At 44.5% G+C, this 21,976-nt stretch overlaps 1 protein-coding gene and 1 non-coding gene across 2 annotated transcripts in view; one reads left to right on the top strand and one right to left on the bottom strand.

The window, feature by feature from the left end:
- Positions 1 to 21,976, bottom strand: part of DGKG (diacylglycerol kinase gamma) — a 459,919-nt gene that overhangs the window by 50,626 nt on the left and 387,317 nt on the right. The gene's annotated exons all lie outside the window — the stretch shown is intronic.
- LOC119934507 lies at positions 13,741 to 13,878 on the top strand. Its single transcript, XR_005452951.1, has one exon. It is a non-coding gene; the product is annotated as a small nucleolar RNA SNORA7 (small nucleolar RNA).

Below are 21,976 nucleotides of genomic sequence, written 5' to 3'. Positions count from 1 at the left end.
CCCAAAGTCACACAGCTGACAAGCGGCAGAGTCAGGATTTGAACCTATGACCTCTGACTCCAAAGCCCGTGCTCTTTCCACTGAGCCACGAGGTTTCTCTAACAAAACAGGCCAAAAAAACCCATTTCCTGGCTTTTGCTGTTGAATGACTAAAAAGCCCAGAAGCAGGGCAAAGCAAACTCTATTGACCACCTGGAGGCCAATAGATGGTTCCCTAAGGGACCCTGTGGAAAAACCCTTGGAAAAACAGTGGAAAAATGCCATCTAGGTATCAATGCTGCAACATAAAGGCACGTTTGAGAAACCCAGGAGAGAACCCTCATTTTTCATGTGATCCTAAGAGTGGGTGGGGAAAAAAGATGAAGAATCAGTTTCCCTGCCAGGGGTCCCATGGGGAAGGGGGTCTAGGTATTGCATATAGAGAAGCAGCGTGACTCAGTGGAAAGAGCCCGGGCTTTGGAGTCAGAGGTCATGGGTTCTAATCCTGGCTCTGCCAATTGTCAGCTGTGTGACTTTGGGCAAGTCACTTCACTTCTCTAGGCCTCAATTCCCTCATCTGTAAAATGGGGATTAAGACTGTGAGCCCCCCGTGGGACAACCTGATCACCTTGTAACCTCCCCAGGGCTTAGAACAGTGCTTTGCACATAGTAAATGCTAAACAAATACCATTATTATTATTATTATTATTATTATATGAACTAAGCCTCCTTTCCTCTGCTCCCCCCCATCCCTATTGCCCTGATTCGCTCCCTTTGCTCTTCCCCCCTCCCCGCCCCACAGCACCCGTGTGTATATGTATGTATTTATAATTCTATTTATTTATATTAATAACGTGCATATATCTATAATTCTAGTTATTTATATCAATGCTATTGATGCTTGTTTACTTGTTTTGATGTCTGTCTCCACCCTTCTAGACTATGAGCCTGCTGTGGGCAGGGATTGTCTCTATTTGTTGCTGAATTGTACTTTCTAAATGCTTAGTACAGTGCTCTGCACACAGCACTCAATAATTAATTAATTAATGATGGCATTTATTAAGTGCTTACTATGTGCAAAGCACTGTTCTAAGTGCCGGGGCGTTTACAAGGTGATCAAGTTGTCCCGGGGGGCTCACAGTTTTAATCCCCACTTTACAGATGAGAGAACTGAGGTACAGAGAAGTAAAGTGACTTGCCCAAAGTCAAACAGCTGACAATTGGTGGAGCCGGGATTTGAACCCGTGACCTCTGACTCCAAAGCCTGTGCTCTTTCCACTGAGCCATGCTGTTTCTCCAAATACGACTGAATGAACGAATATGGAATTATGTAATGTTTCGATTAGTAGCCTGTGTCAAAATGAAGCTAGGTTGCAAGCTCCTTTGATTAGATTGTAAATCCCTTGAGGGGGGCGAGCCTGTATTTCACTTCTGATCGTAATTCCTCCTCTAGACTGAAAGCTCAGTCTTATATTGTAGTCTCTCAAGCACTTAGTACAGTGCTCTGTGCACAGTAAACACCACCTGCATTCTCTGTGCCTCTGTTTTTCCTGTAAATATTATTACTGTTTTAAATAGCATTTGTTAAGCACTTACTGTGCTCCAGGCACTGTAATAATAATAATAATAATAATGGCATTTGTTAAGTGTTTATTATGTGCAGAGCACTGTTCTAAGTGCTGGGGGGCGGGGGGAATACAAGGTGATCAAGTTGTCCCATGTGGGGCTCACAGTCTTCATCCCCATTTTACAGATGAGGTAACTGAGGCTCAGAGAAGTGAAGTGATTTGCCCAAGGTCACACAGCAGACATGTGGGGGAGTCGGGATTCAAACCCATGACCTCTGACTCCTCTTTCCACTGAGCCACGCTGCTTCCCTAAGCAGCTTCTCCACTGTACTAAGCCCTAATCAGGTTAGACACTGTCCATGTCCCACAGGCTCATAGTCTTAGTCTCCATTTTACGGATGAGGTAACTGAGGCCCAGAGAAGTTCAGTGACTTGCCTAAGGTCACACAGCAGACGAGCAGCAGAGCTGGAATTAGAATCCAGGTTCTTCTGACTCCCAGGATCATGCTCTCTCTGCTAAACCACGTTGTTTCTTTCCTACTTACCTGGCCACGGGGTTGTGGGCATCAGTGTATTATTCACCTTGCCCCCTCCTACCTCACGCTACTCTCCTACTACAGCCCAGGCCACACACTTTGCTCCTCTAATGCTAACCTTCCTTCATTCATTCATTCAATTGTACTTATTGAGCGCTTACTGCATGCAGAGCACTGTACTAAGCGCTTGGGAAGTACTAGTCGGCAACATATAGAGACGGTCCCTACCCAACAACGGGCCCACAATCTGGAAGGGGGAGACAGACAACAAAACAAAACATTTAGATAGGTGTCAAAATCGTCAAAACAATATTTATTATTCTATTTTATTAATGATGTGCATCTAGCTTTATTTCTATTTATTCTGATGACTTGACACCTGTCCACATGTTTTGTTTTGTTGTCTGTCTCCCCCTTCTAGACTGTGAGCCCGTTGTTGGGTAGGGTCCGTTTCTATATGTTGCCAACTTGTACTTCCCAAGCGCTTAGAACAGTGCTCTGCACACAGTAAGTGCTCAATAAATACAATTGAATGAATATATGCTGCCAACTTGTACTTCCCAAGTGCTTAGTACAGTGCTCTGCACACAGTAAGCGCTCAATAAATACGACAATGAATGAAATAGAATTATAGCTATTATAGCTATAACCTTCTCACTGTGCCTAAGCACTGTACTAAGCGCTTGGGAAGTACTAGTCAACAACATGTAGAGACGGTCCCTACCCCACAACGGGCTCACAATCTAGAAGGGGGAGACAGACAACAAAACAAAACATGTAGACAGGTGTCAAAATTGTCAAAACAATATATGCTGCCAACGTGTACTTTCCAAGTGCTTAGTACAGTGCTCTGCACACAATAAGTGCTCAATAAATACTACTGAATGAATAAAATAGAATTATAGCTATTATAGCTATAACCTTCTCACTGTGCCTCAGCACTGTACTAAGCGCTTGGGAAGTACTAGTCAACAACATATAGAGACGGTCCCTACTCCACAACAGGCTCACAATCTAGAAGGGGGAGACAGGCAACAAAACAAAACATGCAGACAGGTGTCAGAGTCGTCAAAACAAATAGAATTATAGCTATTATAGCTATGACCTTCTCACTGTGCCTCAGTCTCCTCTATCTTGCTGCCGACCCCTCACCTCAAATCCAACAGACAATTACTCTCTCCCCCTTCAAAGCCTTATTGAAGATGCTTCTCCTTCAAGAGGTCTTCCCAGATTAAGTCCCTCTTCTTTCTTCTTCTCCCACTACCTTCTGCATCACCTTGACTCTGTATTCACCTCCCCTCCCAGCCCCACAGCACTTATGTGCATAGCTTTAAGTTATTTATTTATATTAATTGTCTGTCTCCCCCTCTAGACTGTAAGCTCATTGTGGGCAGGGAATGTGTCTGTTTATTGTTATACTGTACTCTCCCAAGTGCTTAATATAGTGCTCTGAACACAGTAAGCGCTCAATAAATACGATGGAATGAATTCATTCATTCATTCCATCGTATTTATTGAGCGCTTACTGTGTGCACAGCACTGTACTAAGCGCTTGGGAAGTACAAGTTGGCAACATATAGAGACGGTCCCTACCCAACAGCAGGGTCACAGTTTAGAAGGGGGACACAGACAACAAAACAAAACGTATTAACAAAATAAAATAGAGTAGTAAATATGTACAAGTAAAATAAATAGAGTAATAAATCTGTACAAACATATATGCAGGTGCTGTGGGGAGGGGAAGGAGGTAGGGTGGGGGAATGGGGAGGAGGAGAGGAAGGAGGGGGCTCAGTCTGGGATGAGTGAATGAATTATGATGAATGAATGAATGAATTTACTGACACTATTCCCCTTTGAGTGCTTTGAAAAAAAATGCTAGATAACTGCAAGACAATATTTTATTTAATGGTATGCACCAGGCATTGTACCAAATGTTTCAGTAGATGAGAAGGAGCATGGCTCAGTATAAAGAGCCCAGGCTTTGGAGTCAGAGGTCATGGGTTCAAATCCCGGCTCCGCCAATTGTCAGCTGTGTGACTCTGGGCAAGCCACTTCACTTCTCTGTGCCTGTTACCTCATCTGTAAAATGGGGATTAAGACTGTGAGTCCCCCATGGGACAACCTGATCACCTTGTAACCTCCCCAGAGCTTAGAACAGTGCTTTGCACATAGTAAGTGCTTAATAAATGCCATTATTATTATTATTATGATTATTATATAAGATAATCAGGCCAGACACATTCCCATATGGGGTTTACAGTCTAAGTAGGAGGGGAAGCCCCATTTTACAGATGAGGTAACTGAGGCACACAGAAGTTCAGTGCCTTGCCTAAAGTCACCCAGCAGACAAGAGGTGGAGCCGGAATTAGGCCACGATGCTTCCCTTTTAGACTTTTAGACTGTGAACCCACTGTTGGGTAGGGACTGTCTCTATATGTTGCCAACTTGTACTTCCCTAGCGCTCAGTACAGTGCTCTGCACACAGTAAGTGCTCAATAAATACAATTGATTAATTCCCTGCCTCCAAAGCCTCAGCTCTAAGGCTGGTCCTTCATTCCTGAAGGAAGGGGCCATCAGTATCCATGGGCCCAACCTTAGGCTTGTTTTGGGAGGTGGGACAGAAGCCCAGATTTCTGACCGTCTCACCCTTCCTGGGCCACCTGGTCATTTCATGAAGGGTGGAAGTCAAGGCCAGATGGGTGGGAGTTGAAAAGGGATTAAAATGGCAGAAGATGGGACGTTCCGAGGAGGGTATGTCCATGGAATAACCATCATCATCATCATCATCATCAATCGTATTTATTGAGCACTTACTGTGTGCAGAGCACTGTACTAAGCGCTTGGGAAGTACAAGTTGGCAACATACAGAGACAGTCCCTACCCAACAGTGGGCTCACAGTCTAAAAGGGGGAGACAGAGAACAAAACCAAACATACTAACAAAATAAAATAAATAGAATATGTGGGGAAGGGAAGGAGGTAAGATGGAGGGGGATGGAGAACCATGGGTCAGAAACCACTCAATGGCATTTGAAGAACGAAGAAAATGTCCACGAGGCCACACTGGGTCGGGCAGTTGGCTACACTTCGGGGATCGGTGCCCTCAGTTGGCATGATTGACTACAGGGCACACCTGGGCATCTGGTCTAAAGATGAGGTTCGGTATCCTGTCCCACATAAGAATCCACTTAGTCATTGAGACACCCATGAACCCCGTGAGGGTGTGGCTCTGATACTTCAGATGATTGATATTGAATTTTAAAAATCACAATTAAGCCGAACCGCTTTGGCTGGGGCTGCAGTTGTTCAAAACTAAGACAGAAATCCACTTTGGGGAACAGCTGAAACATCTGTTGCCTCATCTATAAAATGGGGATTGAGACCGTGAGCCCTATGTGGGACAGAGACCCACCTGATTAATTTGAAATAATAATAATAATAATAGCGTTGTTTGTTAAGCACTTACTATAGGCCAAGCACTGTTCTAAGCGCTGGGGTCATGAGGTTGTCCCATGTGGGGCTCACAGTCTTAATCCCCATTTTACAGATGAGGTAACTGAGGCAAAGAGAAGTGAAGTGACTTGTCCAAAGTCACACAGCTGACAAGTGGCGGGGTCGGGATTAGAACCCATGACTTCTGACTCCAAACCCGTGCTCTTTCCATTAAGCCACTCTGCTTCTTTTACCTATCTACTTCTTGTGCCTACCCCAGTGCTTAGGACAGTGCTTGATGCATAGTGAACACTTAACAAATACCATTAAAAAAAGATCAGAGAAAGAGTGTTTTTTGTTTCCCAATAACAAAGTAGCATGATGATAATAATAATGATGTAATAGTGCTATTTGTTAAGCACTTCATTCATTCAATCGTATTTATTGAGTGCTTACTGTGTGTAGAGCACTGTACTAAGCGCTTGGGAAGTACAAGTCGGCAACATATAGAGACGGTCCCTACCCAACAATGGGCTCGCAGTCTAGAAGAGGGAGACAGAAAACAAAACAAAACATGTAGACAGGTGTCAAAATCATCAGAACAAATAGAATTATAGCTATATGCACACCATTAACAAAATAAATAGAATAGTAAATATGTACAAGTAAAATGAATAGAGTAATACATCTGTACAAATGTATACAAGTGCTGTGGGGAGAGGAAGGAGGTAGGGCAGAGAGGGGGATGGGGAGGAGGAGAGGAAAATGAGGGCTCAGTGTGGGAAGGCCTCCTGGAGGAGGTGAGCTCTCAGTAGGGCTTTGAAGGGAGGAAGAGAGCTAGCTTGGCGGATGTTTGGAGGGAGGGCATTCCAGGCCAGGGGGAGAATGTGGGCCGGGGGTCGATGGCGGGACAGGCAAGAACGAGGCCCAGTGAGGAAGTTAGTGGCGGCAGATGAGCGGAGGATGTGGGCTGGGCTGGAGAAGGAAAGAAGGGAGGAGAGGTAGGAGGGGGCGAGGGGATGGACAGCCTTGAAGCCGAGAGTGAGGAGTTTTGGCACTTCTAGATGCCAAGTGCTTAGGATAATCCATCTCTGCCACACAAGGGGTTCACAGTCTAAAGGAAAAGGGAGAACAGGCATTGAATCTCCATTTTACCGATAGGGAAACTGAGGCACAGAGAAGTGAAATGATTTGCCCAAGGTCAAAGCAGGGAAGTAGCAGAGCTGAGATTAATAATAATAATGACAATGATAATAATAATAATAATAATAATAATAATAATAATGGTATTTGTTAAGGTATTCGTTTGCTGTGCCCAGCACTGTCCTGGGTGCTGGGGTAGATACAAGGCAATCAGGTTGTCCCACATGGGGCTCACAGTCTTCATCCCCATTTTAAAGATGAGGGAACCGAGGCACAGAGAAGTGAAGTGACTTGCTCAAAGTCATACAGTTGATTAGAACCCGTGTCTCCTGACTTCTAGTCCTATGCTCTTTTTATTAGGCTATCCGGCTTCATCAAGAATAGAGTTGGATCCGTCTCTGTGATAGCCTAGTATTCATGCAGTAAAGCTCAATGAGACGGAATCAATCAATCAATGGAATTTATTGAGCACTTACTATGTGCAGAGCACTGTACTAAGCACCTGGGAGAGTACAATGGAACAGAGTTGGCAGATATGTTCCCTGCCCATAACAAATTTACAGTCTAGAGTGCGAGGCAGACATCAGTATGAATAAATAATACTATATGATTTAATTTATTCGTGGCATTATAGATGGATCATGGGCCTAGGAGGGCTAGTGGATCATGGGTTCTAATCCCAGCTCCACCACTTTTCCTCTTTGTGACCTTGGGAAAGTAATTTAACTTCTCTATGCCTCAGTTACCTCATCTGTCACATGGAAATTAAGACTGTGCTCCCCATGAAGGACAAAGACCCAATTTGCTTGATCCACCCCAGCACTTAGTACAGGGCCTGGCACACAGTAAGTGCTTAACAAACATTATTATCATTACTATTATTAATAATAAATGCATATAAAGTATATATTATATACAAATTATATATTATTCCTATTAATAATAATAAATGCATATAATTATACACGTTATATACAAATTATATACATAATTATATTTACAATTTGAGGAGTTATCAAACCTGCTCCACCTTTGCCCAGCTCTGAGTTAGGGAACAGAGGAAGGTTATTCCTCCCACAACAAGGAGAGAGGACCAAAACCAATAGAAATCAAAAAGGGCTCCTAGCTGCAATACAAAAATATTGCCCTCTCAGTCATCCAGAATTTTTTTCAACACACTCGAAGTGTTGAATAGCACCAATAAATGATAGACTGATACCTACAACCACATGGCCAGGTAGGAGGGAGCAAATGCTAATATTTATAAGAGAAAAAGCAGAGGCACAGAGAGGTCAGGAGACTTGATCAGAGCTATCCACGACAAACTGGAATTAAAATCCAGGATTCCTGTCCCTCGGTCAATATCCCTGCCCATTCCGGAACAATTTTAGTTGAACTTCCTTCACAATTAGGCTCAATTTAAGAGGGTTGAGGAAAACCAGAGAAGGGTCAGGGGTTAAGCCACAAAGATAACTAGGGAGGAAACAAAATGTCCAAGGAATTTTTTCCTTGGACAATTTTAGGAATTGAAGATTGTTCAATTTGGAAAAGAAAAGGACAGTCTAGCAATGGTTTTTAAGTTTCTGAATGGATAGTAAACGAATCTTGGTCACTGGCTGAGAAAAGGACAAGAGAAAGGGGTTTAAAGCTAGGATGAAGGACTCAGGTTAGATCTAACCTGATCCAAGTTGTTGCCCACTTGTACTTCCCAAGCACTTAGTACAGTGCTCGGCACACAGTAAGCGCTCAATAAATACGATTGACCTAAGGAAGAACTCATCAAAGGTAAGGGTTTTTATTCATTGGGATAGGTTACTGGGGAACATTGCAGAATTTCTGTCTATGGGGTGCTTTAAAAACAGCTGTTGGTCAGGGAATGTGTCTACCAACTCCATTGTATTCTCCCAAAGGGTTAGTACAATGCACTGCACCTAGTAAGCGCTCAATAAATACCACTGATTGATTGATGCTTAACGTGAACTTTCTAAATAAGCTTAGTAAAAGTATTTAAGGGGCTTTGAAGAGTCACACAGTGCTTCTAGATCATGAGGGTTGTAGTCTTAGAAAACCTCCCTCCAACACAATCAATCGAAGCAGGGTTTTGTATGGTATTGGTTAAGCACTTACTATGTGCCAGGTATCGTACTAAGCACTGGGGTACAAACAAGCTAATCAGGTTGGACCACAGTCCCTGTCCCATATGGGGCTCACAGTCTTAATCCCTATTTTACAGTTGAGGGAACTGAGGCCCAAAGAAGTGAAGTGACTTGCCCAAGGTCACCCAGCAGACAACTGGTCGAGCCAGAATTAGAACCCGGGTCCTTCTGACTCCTAGAAAGCAGCGTGGCTCAGTGGAAAGAGCATGGGTTTAGGAGTCAGGTCATGGGTTCCAATCCTGACTCTGCCACTTGTCAGCTGTGTGACTTTGGGCAATTAACTTCATTTCTCTGGGCCTCAGTTACCTCATCTGTAAAATGGGGATTAAGACTGTGAGCCCCACGTGGGACAACCTGATCATCTTGTATCCTCCCCAGTGCTTAGAACAGTGCTTTGCACATAGTAAGCGCTTAAGAAATACCAAAATTATTATGCTCGCTCTACAAGGTCATACTGTTTCTCTTCTACCTTTACAATAATATTGCCCTTTCCTCTCCATGGAAATTGCTGTCACACTGATACAAGCACATAACCCATCACATCTCCTTCCCTTCCCCACAGCACCTGTATATATGTATATATGTTTGTACATATTTATTACTCTATTTATTTATTTATTTTACTTGTACATATCTATTCTATTTATTTTATTTTGTTAGTATGTTTGGTTTTGTTCTCTGTCTCCCCGTTTTAGACTGTGAGCCCACTGTTGGGTAGGGACTGTCCCTATATGTTGCCAACTTGTACTTCCCAAGCGCTTAGTACAGTGCTCTGCACACAGTAAGCGCTCAATAAATACGATTGATTGATTGATTGATTGATCTCAACTACTGCAACAGCCTCTCAGTCTGCTGTCGCTCCCCACTCCAGTCCATACTTCACTCTGCGGCCCGGATTACTTTTCTAAAACAAAATTCAGGTCACGTTTCCCCACTCCTCAAGAACTTCCAGAGCTTTCCCACCCATCTCTGCCACAAAGAGAAACTCCTTAATATAGGCTTTAAAGCACTCAGTCGCCTTACCTGTTCTACCTTACCTCTCTTTTCACCCTATGACCTGCACCTACAAGTCACTTCACTTCTCTGTGCCTCAATTACTGCATCTGCAAAATGGGGATTAAGACTGTGATCCCTGTAAGGGGACGAGGACTGTGTCCAACTTAATTAGCTTGTATCTACCCCAGCGCTTCTAACAGTAAGTGCTTAACAAATGCCATTAAAAAAAGCCTAACATGATTGACATATTTCTTGAGGATCAGTGCAAATTCCATCTATTGGAATGCATATTTTAAATTGTAAAGTGATTTATACTGGTGGGATTATTTTGCCAAGCAAAGAGGATAGCTGGGCACAATTGTTATATTGTCCTCTCTGGAGCTCTGCACATAGTAAGTGCTCACTAAATACGACTGACTGATTGAATGAACTCTCTGAATGCATGTGGACAAGTTACTGCACGTAAAATGGGGATTAAAAGTGTGAGCCCCATAGGGGAAAGGGACTGTGTCCAATCTGATTAAAGTGCTTGGCCCATAGTAAATGTTTAACTTACTCTTTCCCCCTTCAAAGCCTTATTAAAGGCACATCTCCTCCAAGAGGCCTTCCCAGACTACCCCCCTATTTTCCTCTTCCCCCACTCCCTTCTGCATCACCCTGACTTGCTCCCTTTATTCTCCCCCCCCGACAGCCTCACATCACTTATGCACCTATCTGTCATTTAATAAAAATGATGGCATTTGTTAAGCGCTTACTACATGCCAGGCACTCTACTAAGCTCTGGGGTAAATACAAGCAAATTGGATCGGATACAGTCCCCTGTCCTACCTAGGGCTCACAGTCTAAATCCCCATTTTCCAGATGAGGTAAGTGAGGCACTGAGAAGCAGCACGGTGTAGTGAATAGAGCAGCCTAGGAGTCAGGAGGTCATGGGTTCTAATCCTGGCTATGCCACTTGTCTGCTGTGTAACCTTGGACGAGTCACTTCACTTTTCTGGGCCTCAGTTCCCTCATCTGTAAAATGGGCATTGGGACTGTGAGTCCTATGTGGGACAGGGACTGTGTCCAGTGTAATTACCTAGTATCTCCCCCAGCGCCTAAAACAGTGCTTGGCACATAGTAAGAATTTAACAAATATCATAATAATAATTATTTATTTATTTGTATTGATCTCTGTCTCCCTCTTTAAGATTGTAAGCTTTTTGTGGGCAGGGAATGTGTTTGTTTATTGTTGTACTTTCTCAAGCGCTTAGTACAGTGCTCTGCAGACACTAAGCACTCAATAAATATGATTGAATGAATTGAAATAATGAATTAATTGGGTCATGCTCAACCCTGGAACCTCATGAAGAACTAAGTTGTAGCTGACACCCAAATTTACCTCTGAATTTCTTAGGAATTCTAAGTAAAAGTCCATAAATCCCATCTCTTCAAACAATACCAACATCTTGTTGCTGTTTCTAAGCCTTTTACTTCTCCATGCTTCTGAAATGTTCTCCTTAAAATTGGACCTTTGGCAATATAAGTGGGCACCGCAGTTTGTGGCAATTTCTGAGTGACAATAGAGTGCTCTTTTTTCAGGATAATAAAGCACATCATCAGAGAGCAATGAATGTTGAGCAATTGATGTTTCCTAGTTTGATGTCTTCTCTTTTTCTGGGATTGGGATTGGGGCAGAAATTTCTGGAGCGTGTATTCTTCACATATAAATTTTGAAATTCAAGAGCTACATTCAATCTGCACATGATAGAGTGCTTGATTTAACAGCGGGGGACTATAACAGTGTTCAGCAAATTGGGTTTGAAACGGGATTTTTTTCCCCCTCAAGTGAACTATCAGCAGATGGTAGGGTCAATGTGATGTCTTTATGCACTTTTCTCAGATGAAATTGGCAGATTTTGATTCCGACGGGCTGTGCAGGATTAATAGGGAGAAGTTACATGTTGCATCCCTGGTCAGTCCAATTCCTCAACTGAATGGATGGACAGGCTGAGAGAAGAATACCAATTAAGATGTAATCCAGTGGATCAATCAATCAATCAATCGGTGGATTAAACTGAGTGCTTATTGGGAGCAGAGAATTTTAGAAACAGCGTGGCTTAGCAGATACAGCCTAGGCCTGGGACTCGGGAGAACTTGGGTTTTAATCCTGACTCTGCCACATAAGAGATGCAGCATAGCATAGTGGATAGAGCCAAGCTTGAGAGTCAGAAGGTCATGGGTTCTAATTCCGGCTCCACCACTTTTCTGCTGTGTGACCTTGAGTAAGTCATTTCACTTCTCTGTGCCTCAGTTATCTCATCTGTAAATGGGGATCGAGACTGTGAACCCCATGTATCTCATGCACGGGTCATTTTTCTAAAAAAACAGTCAGTCCAGGTCTGCTCACTCTGTAAGAACCTCTCATGGCTGCCCATGGCTGCTGTAGACTGTGAGCCCGTTGTTGGGTAGGGACCGTCTCTATATGTTGCCACCTTGTACTTCCCAAGCGCTTAGTACAGTGCTCTGCACACAGTAAGTGCTCAATAAATACAATTGAATGAATGAATGAATGATAGGGACTGCGTCGAATCTGATTTGGTTGTATCCACCCCAGAGCTTTCTACAGTTCCTGGCACATAGTGCTTAACAAATACCGCAATTATTATTATTATGACTGCTTTTGTGACTTAGAGCAAGTCACTTCACTTCTCTGGGCCTCAGTTATCTTATCTGTAAAATGGACAGTAGGAGTGTGAAATGCACGTGGGACAGGGACTGTGTCCAACATGATAAACTTGTATCTACCCATATTTTAGAACAGTGCTAGGCATATAGCAAGTGCTTAACAAGTGCCACAATTAGTACTATTATTATTATTTACTGAGCACTTGGGAGAGTACAGTACGGTAGAGTTAGATATGATTCCGGCCCTCATGGAGCTTACAATGCAGTCAGGAAGATGGACACTAAAATAAATTACAGATATGGAAAATAATTGAGTCCAAAGATATGTACATACATACTGTGCAGGAGGGATAGGTATCAAAATGCTTAAGGGGTATACCGTATGGGGGAAGCAGAGGGCAGGGTGAACAGGGTGGGGGAAATGAGGGGTTAGTCAGGGAAGGCCTCTTGGAGATGTGATTTTAGTAGGACTTTGAATATGGGGACCGTGGCGGTCCATCGGATACGAAGAGGAGGGAGTTCCACGTCAGAGGCGGGATGTGGGCGAGGGGTCAACAGCAAGACAGACGAGATCGAGGTAGAGACAGTAGGTTGGCATTGGAAGAGCAGGGTGTGTGGGCTGGGTTGTATTGGGAGATGAGGGAGGTTAGGAAGGAAAGGGAGAGCTGATTGAGGAATAACTTAGAAAAGTTTAGCTAAAGCTCTCAGAGGAGAGACTAGGAGAAGCCCCAGGCAAAATGACCGTCCCACACTTTCCACATCTCCCAGTTGTATATTCATCCATCCCAAGTACACTAAACCATTACCTAGCTACTGAGACTCACCCAATTGAGCCACCTTGCCACAGACACAACCCCCCTGGATTCTTTCTTTCTGCATAGGATTTTGGCTAAAATGGAGTTCGTGAGTTTTGGAGTGAGAGGTGCCTCTTTGATATCCAAGCACTTAGTACAGTGCTCTGCACACAGTAAGTGCTCAATAAATACGATTGGATGAATGATACTAGCTGCCCTCAATAAAAATAATAGAATTAAGGTATTTGTGAGGCACTTACTGTGTGCCAAACACTGTACTAAGCACTGGGATAAAGAGACGACAACCAGATAGGACCCAGTCATGGGGCTCACAGACTAAGCAGGAGGGAGATCATGTACTTAATATCTATTTTACAGATGAGGAACCTGAGGCACAGAAAAGTTAAGTAATTCTTATGTAAACCAAAGGACAAGAAAAGTAGATTTGCTATCCCTTCGGTCTCTCTTTTCCCCTCTCAGGGTCACACCTGGAGAGTTTCTAGTCCTCTACCAGTCTCGGCTATGGGAGGCAGAGTTAAGCAGAGGTCTGTCCATTCCATGCCTAGCTTGGCTAGTGGTTAGCGAGTGGAAGGCAATCTGCTACAAGTTAAAACTCACCCGTGCGGGGCAGCAGTGGCACAGGAGAGAATTGAGTGTGAAGACTCGAGTTTACTGTGTGGAAGGCGGCAGAGGTAAACCACTTTTGGATTTTTACCAAGAAAACTCTATGGATCCACTACCAAAATGATTGCAGATGGAGAGTGGGGCATTCTTGGACAGATGTTGACAGCACTACAATCCTTCCCATCTCACAAGCCCGCAACCTTGGCGTCATCCTCGACTCCGCTCTCTCGTTTAGCCCTCACATCCAAGCCGTCACCAAAACCTGCCAGTCTCACTTCCGCAACATTGCCAAGATCTGCCGTTTCCTCTCCGTCCAAACCGCTACCCTGCTCGGTCAAGCTCTCATCCTATCTCATCTGGACTACTGCATCAGCCTTCTCTCTGATCTCCCATCCTCGTGTCTCTCCCCACTTCAATCCAGACTTCATGCTGCTGCCCGGATTGTCTTTGTCCAGAAACGCTCTGGGCATGTTACTCCCCTCCTCAAAAATCTCCAGTGGCTACCAATCAATCTGCGCATCAGGCAGAAACTCCTCACCCTGGGCTTCAAGGCTGTCCATCCCCTCACCCCCTCCTCCCTCACCTCCCTTCTCTCCTTCTCCAGCCCAGCCCGCACCCTCCGCGCCTCTGCTGCTAATCTCCTCACCGTGCCTCGTTCTCACCTGTCCCGCCGTTGACCCCTGGCCCACGCCGTTGACCCCCGGCCCACGTCCTCCCCCTGGCCTGGAATGCCCTCCCTCTGCCCATCCGCCATGCTAGCTCTCTTCCTCCCTTCAAGGCCCTACTGAGAGCTCACCTCCTCCAGGAGGCCTTCCCAGACTGAGCCCCTTCCTTCCTCTCCCCCTCTTCCCCCTCTCCATCCCCCCCGCCTTACCTCCTTTCCTTCCCCATAGCACCTGTATATATGTATATATGTTTGTACGTATTTATTACTCTATTTATTTATTTATTTTACTTGTACATATTTATTCTACTTATTTTATTTTGTTAATATGTTCTGTTTTGTTCTCTGTCTCCCTCTTCTAGACTGTGAGCCCACTGTTGGGTAGGGACCATCTCTATATGTTGCCAACTTGTACTTCCCAAGAGCTTAGTACAGTGCTCTGCACACAGTAAGCACTCAATAAATACGATTGAATGAGTGAATGAATGTGTCCGTGGTGCCGTAATGGGTAGCAAAGACAAGACGCTATAAGACAAAAAAGGCCCCTTTTCTAAATGGGTATTTGTTAAGCACTTACTGTGAGCCAGGCACTGTACTAAGCACTGGGGTAGCTCCTCTAATGTTAACCTTCTCTCTTAACTTGATCTCGTCTCTCTTGACGCCGATCTCTTGTCCATGGTCAGCCTCTGGCCTGTAATGCTCTTCCTCCTCATATCTGACAGATAATGACTCTTCCCCTCTTCAAAGCCTTATTGAAGGCCCATCTTCTCCAAGAGGCCTTCCCTGATGAAGCCCCCCTTTCCTCTTCTCCAACTCCCTTCGGTGTCACCCTGACCTATTCCCTTTATTCATCCCCACTCCCAGCCCCACAGCACTTATGAACATATCTGTAATTTTATTTTTATTAATCCTGTCTCCTCCACTAGACTGTCAACTTGTTTTGGGCAGGGAATGTGTCTCTTTAATGTTGCATTGTACACTCCCAAGCTCTTAGCACAATGCTCCACAATCAGTGAGTGTTGAATAAATACGTTTGACTGAATGACTAGATCCTAGCTAATCAGGTTGGACACAGTCCATGTCCCACATGGGGTTCACAATCTTCATCCCCATTTTACAGATGAGGGAACTGAGGTCCAAAGAAGTTAAGTGATTTGCCCAAGGTCACACAGCAGACAAGTGCTGGAGTCAGGATTAGAACCCAGGTCCTCTGATCTGGTTTCTCTGCTTCCCAGGCTCGTGCTCTTTCCATTAGGCCATGCTGCTTCCCATCACTTAATAATAATATTAATATCTGGGGTATTTGTTAAGCTTCTTATTTGTTTGCTTACTATGTGCCAGGCACTGTACTAAACATTGGAGTGGATACAAGCAAATCTGGTTTTACACAGTCCCTGTCCCACATGGGGCTCACAGTCTCAATCCCATTTTACAGACGAGGTAAGTGAGGCCCAGAGAAGTAAAGTGACTTGCCCAAGGTCAAACAGTAGACAAATGGTAGAGGCGGAATTAGAACCCATGACCTTCTGACTCACTTGCCCGTGCTCTATCCACTCTGCTGTGCTGCTTCCCGTCCCCTTGTTATTATTAAGCCTGCTTACTGGTTTCCTCTTGATCCACTCTACGGAGTCATGCAATGGCCGGAAATCTGGGAGCCGACCCATCCCGTTGTAATAGTGGTATTTGTTAAGTGCTTACTGTGTTCCTGGCGCTATATTAAGCGCTCCTTGCCCATCCTGGTCGGCCCCAGTACCGGTCACGATACAGAAACAGGACCGCCGCTCAACCAGGAGTGAGCAGGGACAAGTAGGCCTTCTGCTGCTGCTGCCGTAAACAGAAAAGCAGTGTGGTCTAGTGGATAGAGCACAGCCCTGAGAGTCAGAAGGAAATAGGTTCTAATCCCAGCTCCGCCACTTGTCTGCCGTGTGACCTTGGGCAAGTCATTTCACTTCTCTGTGCCTCAGTTCCCTCATCTGTAAAATGGGGGTTAAGACTGGGAGCCCCACGTGGGACATGGACTGTGTCCAATCCAACTAGCTTTTATCTACTCCAGTCCTTAGTGCGGTGCCTGACACATAGTAGACGCTTACGAATAGAATTAAAAATAAAGAAACAAACAAACTAAAAGGATCTGTTGAAGTTTCAATTCTCCCATAGCTAGTCACATTCGCAAATACGAAGTTCAGATCACTTCAGGATGGCCTAGTGGAGAGAGCACTCCTGGGAGTCAGAAGGACCTGGGTTCGAATCCCAGCTCCACCGCTTGTCTGCTCTGTGGCCTCGGGCAAGTCACTTAATTTCTCTGTGCCTTAGTGACCTCATCTGTAAAATGGGGATTAAGAGTGTGAGCCCCACATGGGACAGGGATTGTGTTCAAACTGATTAACTGGTATCTATCCCAGCACTTAGAACGGTGCTTGACACATAGTTATTCATTCATTCATTCATTCATTCATTCAATTGCATTTATTGAGCGCTTACCGTGTGGAGAGCACTGTACTAAGCACCTGGGAAGTACAAGTTGTCAACATATAGAGACGGTCCCTACCCAACAACAGGCTCACAGTCTAGAGGGGGGAGACTGACAACAAAACAAAACAAGTGGACAGGTGTCAAGTCATCAGAATAAACAGAAGTAAAGCTAGACGCACATCATTAACAAAATAAATAGAATAGTAAATATGTAGTCAATGCTTAACAAATACCATCATTATGCAATGGCCAGTTTGGCTACTATTGTGCCGGTGGGGTCCCAGGTTGGGGGCTGCAGGGAATAGGCAGTGTAAGAGCCAAAGACAGTTGCACAAAATAAGCGCTCAAAAATATTATTGAATGAATGAATGAATGAATGAATGAATGAATGAATGAATGAAGGGCTCTCTGCCCCTGTGACTCAGGTGCTGTGGAATCCCAAGAGGTCATCCTGAGTTAACGAATGTCATATTAGTTAAGCATTCACTATGTGCCAAGCACTGTATCAAGCACTGGGGTAGATACAAGATAATCATGTCTGACACGGCTCCTGTCTCACATGGGGCTCATGTTCTAAGACAAGAAGGGGGATTGAATCCCCATTTTACAGCAGAGGAAATTGAGGCACAGAAAAGTTAAGTGACTTTTTCTAGGTGAGACAACGGGAAAGTGCTAGAGCCGGGATTAAAATCCAGGTCCCATAATTGCTAGGCCCGTGCTCTTTCAGAAGCAGCATGGCCTAGTAGATAAAGCACGGGCCTGAGAGTCAGAAGGTCATGGGTTCTAATCCTGACTCCACCACTTGTCTGCTTTGTGATTTGGGGCAAGTCACTTCGCTTTGCTGGGCCTCAGTTACCGCATCTGTAAAATGGGGATTCAGATTATGAGCCCCAAGTGGGACAGGGACTGTGTCCAACACAGTTTGTTTGTATCCACCCCAATGCTTAGTACAGTGACAGGCACATAGCAAGCACTTAACAAATTCCATCATTATTATTATTTCCACTAGGCCAAATGCTTTTTTTTTGGCTCCCACACTTCAAACTCACTGGCATTACCTGGTTGAGTTAAGGAAATCACAGACATATCCAGGGAGAATTATGAAATCAATAGTAATGATGGCATTTATTAAGCACTTTACTCTGTGCCAAACACAGTGATAAGCACTGGGGTAGATAAAAGAGGGGAAGTAACGTGCTCTAGTGGGTAGAGCAGGAACCTGGGAGTTAGGAGGACCTGGGTTCTATTCCGGGCTCTGCCACTTGTTTTCTGGGTGACCTTGGGCAAGTCAGTTACCTCATCTGTAAAATGGGGATTGAGACTGTGAGACCCACACGGGACAGGGACTGTGTCCAACTTGATTGGCTTGTATTCACCCCAGCGCTTAGTACAGTGCCTGGCATATAGTAGGCGCTTAACAAATACCATCATCATCAGCATTTAACTTTTCGGGGCTTCAGTTCCCTCAACTGCAAATTGGGGATTCAATATCTTTTCTCCCTTCTATTTAGACTATGAGCCCGACGTGAGACCTAATTATCTTGTATCTACCCCAGGGCTTAGTACAGTGCTTGACACATCGTAAGTGCTTAACAAATACTACAGTTATCATTTACAATGGGACACCCACATGGGACAGGGACTGTGTCCATTCTGATTATCTCGTCTCTGCCCCCTGTACAGTCTTCTGGACAGAGGAAAAGTTGAATAAATGCCATTGATTGATTGTATCTGAAAGCAGTCCTGCGTCCTCTACCAAAACATACATTAGCCAGGGATATTCCAGCTCAGTCAGTCAATCAATCAATCAATCAATCAATGGTATTAAAGGCACATCTCTTCCAGGAGGCCTTCCCTGACCAAGCCCTCATTTCCTCTTCTCCCGCTCCCTTCGGCATCATGCTTGGATTTGCGCCCTTTATTCACCCCTCCCCCAGCCCCATATCCTTAATTTATTTATTGATATCAATGTCTGCTTGCCCTCTAGACTGTACGTTGGTTGTGGGCAGGGAATTTGTCTATCAGTTCTGTTCTATTGTACTCTCCCAAGTGGTTAGTACACTGCTGTGCACACGGTAAGCACTCAATAAATACCATTGATTGATTAAGCAGGTACTATGTGCAGAGCATTGGGCTAAGCATTTGGGAGAGTACAGCATCTTGTAACAACCTCAGTGCATAGTATAGTGCTTGGTACATAGTAAGAGCTTAACAAATAGCACAGTTATTATTATTATCTGTTATTATTATCTTCTCCAAGAGGCCTTCCCTGACTAAGCCCCACTTTTTCTCATCTTCCACTCCCTTCTGCGTCATCCTGACTTGCTCCCTTTACTCTTCCCCGCCATCCCATCCCCACAGCACTTAGGTACATATCTGTCATTTTATTTATTTGTACTGATGTCTGTCTCCCCCACTCTAGACTGTGAGGGAATATCATTTTTTATTGTTGTATTATACTTTCCCAAGAGCTTAGTACAGGGCTCTGCCCGCAGTAAGCGCTTAATATATGCGACTGAATGATTGAATGAATGAATTATTATTAGTAGTAGTAGTTTCCTCAGAAAGCAAGAGAGGGATGGTAGGATGACAACATCCTCCAGGAAAATGAAATAATGCAGCATGGAGAGGCAGCAGCCACGGGGGTGGGGGGGAAGCTCCTACAATATTAATTAGCTGAGCACTCAGACTTGATGAAGTATCTCCGCCGTTATTAAAACAGCTTACACAACATGGTGGCGTGAGAAGAGGCTTCTCGCCCACCCCAAACACCAATTCCCTCAGGAACACAGTCACCGTTCTGGCAATTGTGCCTCTTCTAAGGGTGAGAAAGAAGGAGATTGGGGAAGGGGGTTGGGAGGAAGAGGAGTGAGAAGGTGGGGACAGGGAATTCACAATTTTCGAGTGGAAGTGGGCGACAGTCAAGAAGAACGGCATGAGGATAGCTGGGGCTGACTTGGCACTTTCCCTACATGATTGTAAAACTCTATTACACCTACCCTCCTGAAGTCCCTGCGAAGTAGGGAGGGGTGAGGATTGTGATCCCCATTTTGTGGATGGGGAACTGAGGCACTGAGAAGGGAAATTTTAGGCTTAGACAGGAAATGAAGACTTGGTCAGGGAAGGCCTCTTGGAGGAGATGTGCTCTTAAAAACATTGATTGATTGATTGATTGACTGAGCTGGAACATCCCTGGTTAATGTATGTTTTGGGCAGAGAACACAAGACTGGTTTCAGATACAGTCAATCAACGAATGGCATTTATTCAACACTTCCTCGGCAGAGAGGACTGTACTAAGCATTGGTGCGGACACAAGATATTCCTTCTTTCCTGCCATGGAGCAGTCTATTGTATTTATTGAGTGTTACTGTGAGCACAGCACTGTACTAAGTGCTTGGCTACTCTGAACCTTCAGGTCAGAGTGTCAGGTTGGGAGAGGTGACATTTGAAAGTCCAAAGTGCAGAAAAGCATCATCATCATCATCATCATCATCAATCGTATTTATTGAGCGCTTACTTTGTGCAGAGCACTGTACTAAGCGCTTGGGAAGTACAAGTTGGCAACATATAGAGACAGTCCCTGAAGCCTAGCCTGGTGGAAAGAGCACAGGCTGGGGAGACCGAGGACCTGAGTTCTAATTTCAGCTCTGTCATTTACCTGCTGTGTGACTTTGGCAAGTCATTTATCTTCTCTGTTCTTCAGTTTTCTCTAAAATGGGGATTGAATATCTTTTCTCCTTCCTCTTTGGACCGTGCTCCCCGTGTGGAACAGGGATTGGGTCCAACTGATTATCTTCTATCTCCTCCAGGACTCAGTACAGAGCTTGGCACATACTAACCTTTTTTTAAAATGGTATTTGTTAAGGGCTTATTCTGTGTCAAGCACTGTTCTAAGCGCTGGGGTAAGTATAAGTTTATCAGATTGGACGCAGTCCCTGGCCCACATGGGGCTCACAGTCTAAGGTGGAGGGACGAGGATTTCATCCAGGGCTTAGAACAGTGCTTTGCATATAGTAAGTGCTTAACAAATGCCATCGTTATTCATTATTATTATCCTCATTTCACCGATGAGGTAACCGAGGCCCAGAGAAGTTAAGAGACTTCCCTAAAGTCAACCAGCAAGCAGTTGGCAGAGCAGGGATTAGAACCCAGATCTTTTGACTCCCAGGTTCTTGCGCTTTCCACTAGGCCATGCTGATTCTCATTATTAATAGCATGATAAAGATGATGATGATGATGATGTCAACTGCCTCCAACCTAAGTTCCCTCAGGGATCTGAGTCCCTGGGGGCTTAGAGATGACCAGGAAGTTAGTTGGAGGAAACCCCAGGGGATGGAAAATCTGAGGGAGGATCTAGAAACCCAGGGAGGAGGCTGACTGTGAGCCGTCAGGTCAAACGGGAGGAGAAATAACTTGTCAGGTGAGTAAAACTTCTTTGCACAATGCTCCTTTCAATCTTGGTTTTAATGACTTCCTCCTTGGATTGATTTGATGAAGAGAAAAGGTGATCTGAAAGGCTGTCCTTGCAGGGTTGATGTACCGATTCATGTACCTTCCACTGATTACTCACCAACTTGAATCAATTAGTCTTCAATTAACACACAAACCATGTCCTAGAAATATTACCCGATGCATCAGAGGCTAGCGACTTCAATGAAGCTAATGGATTTTGAAAACCACAAAAGGTTTCCATTTTTTCCTTCCATATTTCCATCGCTCTCCAATGCCGGAGTGCTTGGTGTTTGACCTCTCAAACTCTGTCATAAGTAATCAGGCGCTCTCTCTGTCTGCTAGTGCCATATTACCATGCTCACAAGCCTGAGGCACAGCACAAGCAAGAGATGAATTCATTAACAGGATAATTTTAGATTTCCTAAACCACCTGTCCACGTTTCACCTGTCCATATGTTCCACCTGTCCACATGTTTCGTCTTGTTGTCTGTCT

The sequence above is a fragment of the Tachyglossus aculeatus genome, chromosome 1 (assembly GCF_015852505.1).
Source record: "Tachyglossus aculeatus isolate mTacAcu1 chromosome 1, mTacAcu1.pri, whole genome shotgun sequence".
Classification (NCBI taxonomy): domain Eukaryota; kingdom Metazoa; phylum Chordata; class Mammalia; order Monotremata; family Tachyglossidae; genus Tachyglossus; species Tachyglossus aculeatus.
This window is presented reverse-complemented; position numbering and strand designations above follow the sequence as displayed.